The sequence below is a fragment of the Durio zibethinus genome, chromosome 6 (genome assembly GCF_047325235.1).
Source record: "Durio zibethinus cultivar Kanyao isolate XHJ-2024 chromosome 6, ASM4732523v1, whole genome shotgun sequence".
Lineage (NCBI taxonomy): Eukaryota > Viridiplantae > Streptophyta > Magnoliopsida > Malvales > Malvaceae > Durio > Durio zibethinus.
This window is the reverse complement of record NC_143167.1, coordinates 12,674,247-12,681,151: the sequence shown is the minus strand read 5'-3', so window position 1 is coordinate 12,681,151 and position 6,905 is coordinate 12,674,247.

Here is a 6,905-nt window from a genome sequence, read left to right as displayed (position 1 = left end):
AAATAAAAAACTAATATTGCAAGTAAAAATAATTCTTGAGATCTTGTCCAAATATTGGAGGTCTTCTCAATAATTATATTTTTATAAATGAATATTATGTGAGATTTTTTAGGAATTAATATGAAAGTCCCAAGTCAAAATATTTTTCAAAATTCTATCTAAATATTAGAGAATTAGAAAATGATGGAGAATTAGAAAATGTTTCGATATTAAAGATTTTCATCTTATTCTTAAATAAAAGGTTTTAAAAAAGGGTTTTTCAAAAAAAATAAAATTTGAAGGAATTATTTTTAAATATTAAAATTAAGACCATTTTTATCAATATTAAGGATCATATATGATCAATTGGTACCAATTTTTTTGTGTACTGTGTGAGTGCTAATCTTCTTCATACATAACCAACTCTCGAACTTAGTTTTATTTTCGTAGCCTAAAATTATCTTTTTGAAAAACTTTAAACTCGTTTTATTATTTTATTAAAAAAATAAAATTTTTAAATAATCAATCATACTGAACAAAAAAAATTAGTGGTGACTCCCCAATTTTGAAATATTTTTTAAAATTTTCATTTTTTGGACCCAAAAATTGTTATGACAATAATGTTTAATTATTTTCATAAAAAAGATAATAATTTAATGATACAAGTAAATCTAATAAATTTAAACATGATATAAGTTTAATATAAATCAATAATATATTTTATATTTAGTATATCAAATTTAATTATAAATATCATATTTGGTCCGGGCCCGAAATAATTGAACCCAATTCAATTGGGCCTAATTTGATCAAGCCTGGACTAATTCTTATTATTCATATTTTATTGTTTTATTTTTATTGTGTTTATTTATTTATTTAAGTAATTATCTTTGTATTTTTCTCTTACTATTATTTTATTGTTATTTTTATTGTTTTATTATTATCTTACTATTCATTTATTATCTTATTATTATTTTTTTATTATCTGTTAAAAAAAGAATAGTAAAAGCTTAATTAAAGGAGGATTCAATCGGTCGATGAAAGGGGTTTTTTTTTTTTTTTGGAGATAATAGTGAAATTTAATCATAATCTAACTATTAGATAGATTTTTTGAGGAGTTTAATTTGAGTTGCATTGCTATTTGGATCTAGATTTTTCTTTATAAATAAGTATTCATTCAGTAGAATAAATACAACACAAAGATCAGCAAAAGAGAGTTGTACGCAGAAATCAAAGAAAGGCTTGGTGATTTTTTATTTTTTTTTTGAAAAATCTAAAAATTTTCTAAATTTTGAAAAACTTTTCCAGTTTTCAGTAAAGTTTCCAGTGAAACTTGAGCTTTTCGGTGAGATTTTCAAATTTTGATGAGAAATTTCAGAACACGGTAACCAAATTTCATTTGTTTTCTAGAGAGAGAACAGAGAAAAGAGAAAAAAAAAAGAGAAGAGAAAGAAAAAATTTAAAGAAAAAGGAAAATTTGGCCCTTTTATATGTCTATTAAACGATGCCATTTTGGTGTTTTAGTCTTTACCAAATTTACTTGTCTTCATTTGGGTTGGCCCGACCCAGTTGCAAATCCGTTTTTCACCCACGTTCCAGAAAAAAGGAAAATTTAGCCTTTTTATACATCTATTAAATGATGCCATTTTGGTGTTTTAGCCTTTACCATATTTACGTGTCTTTATTTGGGTTGGCTCGACCCGGTCACAAACCCGTTCTTGACCCATGTTCCAGAGCCCTTGGCTCCAATCGAGCCAAGCCAGGAGTCGAGCTATTCTAGTTGCTTTCCCTTCCTATGTTGAGCCATGCCACATCAGTGAATCTGAGCCGATTCCTATTTTTGGTTTTTTTTTTATTTTTTATCTTATTTTTTATTTTTTATTATTTTTTAAGTATTTTACATGACTAAATTTTAAGAAATATTAGGGAAGAAAATTATAAATATATATAATTTGAAGAGTAAATAATAATTATCCAATGATAAAAATTTTAAAAATTACAAATGGCTAATTTCTATAAGATTCCTAAATTCGAAATTTTTTTAAATTTATCTCAAATTGAGAAAAATTTAGATAAAGTTTCAATAATAATAATTGATATTTATTTTTCAAATTACACAAAAATAATAAATAAATAATATAAAAATTTAGGATTGAATTAACAATTATCCAATGATGAGATTCTTAGAAATTTCAAATGATAAATATTCTAAGAAATCTCTAAGTAAGAAATTTCTCTAAATTTGACCCAAATGGTGAAATAATTTAGATAAAATTTCAATAAAAATAATTGTATTCTTTTTTAAATAAAATGAATAATATAACTTTAAAATTTGGTTGAAAATATTCGATAATTTATCCAATGATGAGAATTTTAGAAATTTCAAATGGTAAATTTTTTAAGAAATCTCTAAGCGAGAAATTTCTACGTAAGAAATTTCTTTAAATTCAACAAGAATGGCGAAAGAATTTAAATGAGACTTCAAGAAATAATTGCATATTATTTTCTTTCCAAAGATTAAAAAACTAACAAGAGTTTAGATTCTAAATACACCCAAATAGTGAAAAATTTAGAAGTAGAAATAAAAATAAAAAAATTTTGAGGATGAAATTCTTAGTAATCACAAATGGATGATTATCTAAGATATTTTTAGGTAAAAAAATATTTCTAATTTTGGCTTAAATGGTGGAAGAATTAGATATGTTTTGAATAAAATAAAATTGATTAAGCTTTTCAACGATAGAGCCTCTTCAAGAAAATAAATGAGATTCTTGAATACTCTTCAATTGAAGAAGTATTTTTAAAAATTTTACCAAATTGATCAAGAAATCTTAAGAATTATTTTCAATATTAAATTTAAGATCATTAAAATTAAGACTTTAGGATAATTTAAAATAAAATGGTACCGTTTGTTGGATGGGCATGTAAGGACTATAACCTTCATTGTATATAACCGAACTTTTGAAACCCTGTTTTGATTAGTAGACTAGAACTTATTTTTTAGGAACCCTTAGTTAAGCTTATGGGCTCCTTAAAAAGATAGATTCATTAGGTGGTGAATCACACCTAGATAAAAGATTGGTGGTGACTTCTTAGGTTGTATCTAGCTGCAAGTCCCGAATCTATACGTTATGACAATTTGGTGACTCCACTAGGGACTAATAGAGAGTCAAGCCATAAATTTTAAATTTATCCTATTCTTTGAGCTAATGGTCTTAAATTGTTACTAACATTTTTTTCGTATTTTATTTGATTTATAAGGAATTATATATTCCTTCACACACACTATCACATGCATTTGCATTACATGAGCTTTATACCTGGGCTTCATTCCTCTTACGAGGAAGTAAAATACCTAGCTCTCATGATATGGTACTCTCTTCAATGGCTAGCGAAATACTCTTACTCAAATTAAATTTTTTTCATTGGTAGCCTGTGATGGGTGAAAATTAGAATGCCTTACTAGGCTATGATGGATAATGATGTAAGGAACAATTTGAAAACCTTTAGTGGTCAAAATCACTTAGCCTACATATAATCTACACTTAAAAGGCTAGCCTTAAGATAGAGCCATTCATACCCATTGATAAATGTAACCCAAAGTTAGGACACAAAAAGGAACAATTATGTGATATATTGATTATCTAACCATTTTATTTGTTTAACTTTGTGCATTTTCATCATTTCAATTATTATAGTGTTTGCATTATCATAACATTTAACTCTATGCATCATTTTCATTGTCATGTTTAACATTGTGCATTTGTATCATTTTCATATCGAAAATATTTACCACATATTAGTTATTAATAAATTAGATCTCATACCTACATCCATGGACAACTAAATACAATCAAAGCCTACATTAGTTTGTTATGAAAATGCTTACCAATTGAAAATCAAGTCAGAAAAAGGTTAAAGAAAAGAAGGTAATTGTCTACTGGAGGGTTTTATTCGATTATTGCTTGAGAAAGTTTATCTTGATTTCTAACAAAATGACCTAGTTAACTTAAGTAATGTTTAAGGATGCATGACTAAAACAAGATGGGAAGTATTTGAGAACAGATATGGAAATACAACTTTATTGCTCTTAATAGATGTGGACAATAATCTGATCAGAGCTATCATTCAGTTTTAGGATCTTTCTTATAGATGCTTTATTTTTAATGAAGTAGATATGGTACCTATAATTAAAGAGTATATTGTTTTACTCTACTTTGATTTGTCAAATCCAGACAAGATTTATTGGTCAAGCAAAATGGGTTATCGAAAGAAGCTTGTGCAAATGCTTGGACTCAGCTTGCCTCAAGTTGATGTATATGTTAAAACAAACGGTAAAAGTAAGGATATTCCATTGGGTTTTCTATGAGACTTCATTCAGGAACATTTGGATGATGATTAAAGAATAATGGCAATGGCTATAGCTCTATATGGATTGATAATAATTCCAAAAGTGATTGGATATGTTAGAACATAAAGTCAATGCAACACTAATTATTTTGGTAGAAACCATCCGATCCTTGAACTACTAACGCAAAAATGTTAAAGGTTGATTTAATGGGTGCTTACAACTACTTTATGTATGGATGAAGAGTCACATTGAATGTGAAGAAAGCAAGTTCCATAAATCATATTTTTGTTCTAGCATTCCAATCAAAGAGTTTTGTTGTAGCACATAGCTTAAAGCAAAGTCAAAAGAAGAATAGGTTTTATATTTTTATGCACTTTATAATCAAAAGATAATTTGGAAAGCACCTTAAATGCATCATGATACAGTGTTATATAGCTGTGAGAATCAACTTTGGGTTTTCTTGTTAGGCTTATAGGGTGCTGTTACTTATGCCCCAACCCTGGTGAAGAGACAATCTGGATGTGAGCAATTTATTCTAAAAACATATGGATTTAATCAATGGGAATTCTCTTTTACCAAAGGAGGTGCTTATGAAAATATTGAAATAATAAAAAAGACATGGAAACAGACTATCAGGGCTAACCAAGGGAGGCTTACATATGATGTTACTTCGAAATACGTTGTATGGCATGTAAGAAAGGGCATTGTATTGCCTCGAGAATGAAAAGTTATCTATTCTTAAAGTCAACTCCTTAAAATCCTCTACTGAAAGTAAAAATTGTTAAAAGGAAACTCCAAACTGAGAAAGATGAACTTAAACAAAAAAAATAAATGATTGAAGAAAAAAATAGGAAAAAGTTTGAAGTTGTAAGAGCAAAAAATCCAAAGCCTTAGTAAACAAAGATACTAGTGGAAAGCCTTGTTCAATGATCTAGATAAGACACACTTATTAGTTACACCCAAACTTGCTTGACTCTTAAAAGAGAATAAATTATTAAAAGCAAAGGTGAAAGAAAGACAAAAGGCCATTGCTAAGGCATAAAGACATAACCAAATGCTACAAGGGATAGTGGATTAGTGCACAATACAGGTAAAAGTTTTGACTAATGAATACTAGAGTTCACTGACATAATTAGATGCTATAAGGGATAGTGGATCAGCGCACAGCATAGGTAGAAGTTTTGTCTAATGAATGCAAGAAATATGATGAACAAAGTGAGCAATGGAAAGACATATGTACAAAAAATAAAAATCATTTAAGGCACTTGTTCGATTAGTTATGCATGGTTGTAGACAAAGCATCAAAAAAGGAGGAAAAAAGTGGAAGAATTAAAAGTTATGGTGCAACTTGTAGAAGTTCATAGGCAACAATTGCTTGTCTTCCTATATGAGATATGAGATCATTATCGGCAAGTTAGGAATTTCATAAGGAGGCATTAGAATAATGTTTAAGAAATATTACATTGATGTTTAGGACTTTAGAATATTGTTTTGGCCTTGGTTAGATATAGTTTTGAAATTTTATTAAATAAAGTTTTGAATTGAGATTTCTTTTATCAATGATAGTTATGTAGTAAATATTAGTACATTCTATTCATGCACTAATCATAAAGCATATCATTTCTAATAATAATACAATTATGGTACCTAAGGTTCAAAAATAACTTTACCAAGCAAGAAACCTACATAATCAACCCACTAATACGATATGAAAGATCAAGCTAGAGAAATGAAAAAAGAAAATTTTAATCATTTTGAGAATATAGAGAGAGCTCAAGAGAAGCTTGAAGGGGAGTTGAGTAAGATTTTGAAAGCCTTGAATAAATTAAATAAGGGAAAGAGTATAGGAAAAAAATACTAGCCACCAAGACCATCCATCACAAGAGGCAGCTGACCCTCTATACCCTTTTGGTTATAAACTGCATCAAACTCAGTCCACATAAGATGTGTCACCATAGTAATTCATATACCTTATAGCGTATATATACTTTGAAGTGCCATTAATTTCAAATCTAAGGCATTTTCAGAGTTATGTAAATCCTGTTTTTACTGAAAATACAGTAAAACAAATCTACGTCTCTAATCTAAATGATCCAAAAGAGAAAGAGAAAATAAAAGAGATCGAGTCACTAAAGGACTTAATAGCTGATAGGAAGATGAATATGCTTAAAGAAAGGTTGTAAGCAGTGGAAGGAATTAGTTATTATTATTTCATGGATGTTGTTAGGCTCTGTTTAGTCTCAGATGTCATTAATCCTACAAAGTTCCAAGTTTCAAAATTCAAAAAATATTATGGTACAAAGTGTCCAAAGACCCATATCACAATGTATTGTTGAAAAATGGCTACCTATGCTATGTACGTATTTCATGACAACCTTACTAGCTTTGCTACTAGATGGTATGTCTAGCTGAATAAGACCCGCATGCATTCTTGGAGTGAGATTACTTACGATTTAATAGTCAATATCAGCATATAATAGATCTAGTTCTTGTTTGGCTTTGTTTACAGAATATGGAGTAGAAGATGACTGAATCATTTAAGGTATCACGCCCCGAGACCAAGACGCAACACGGT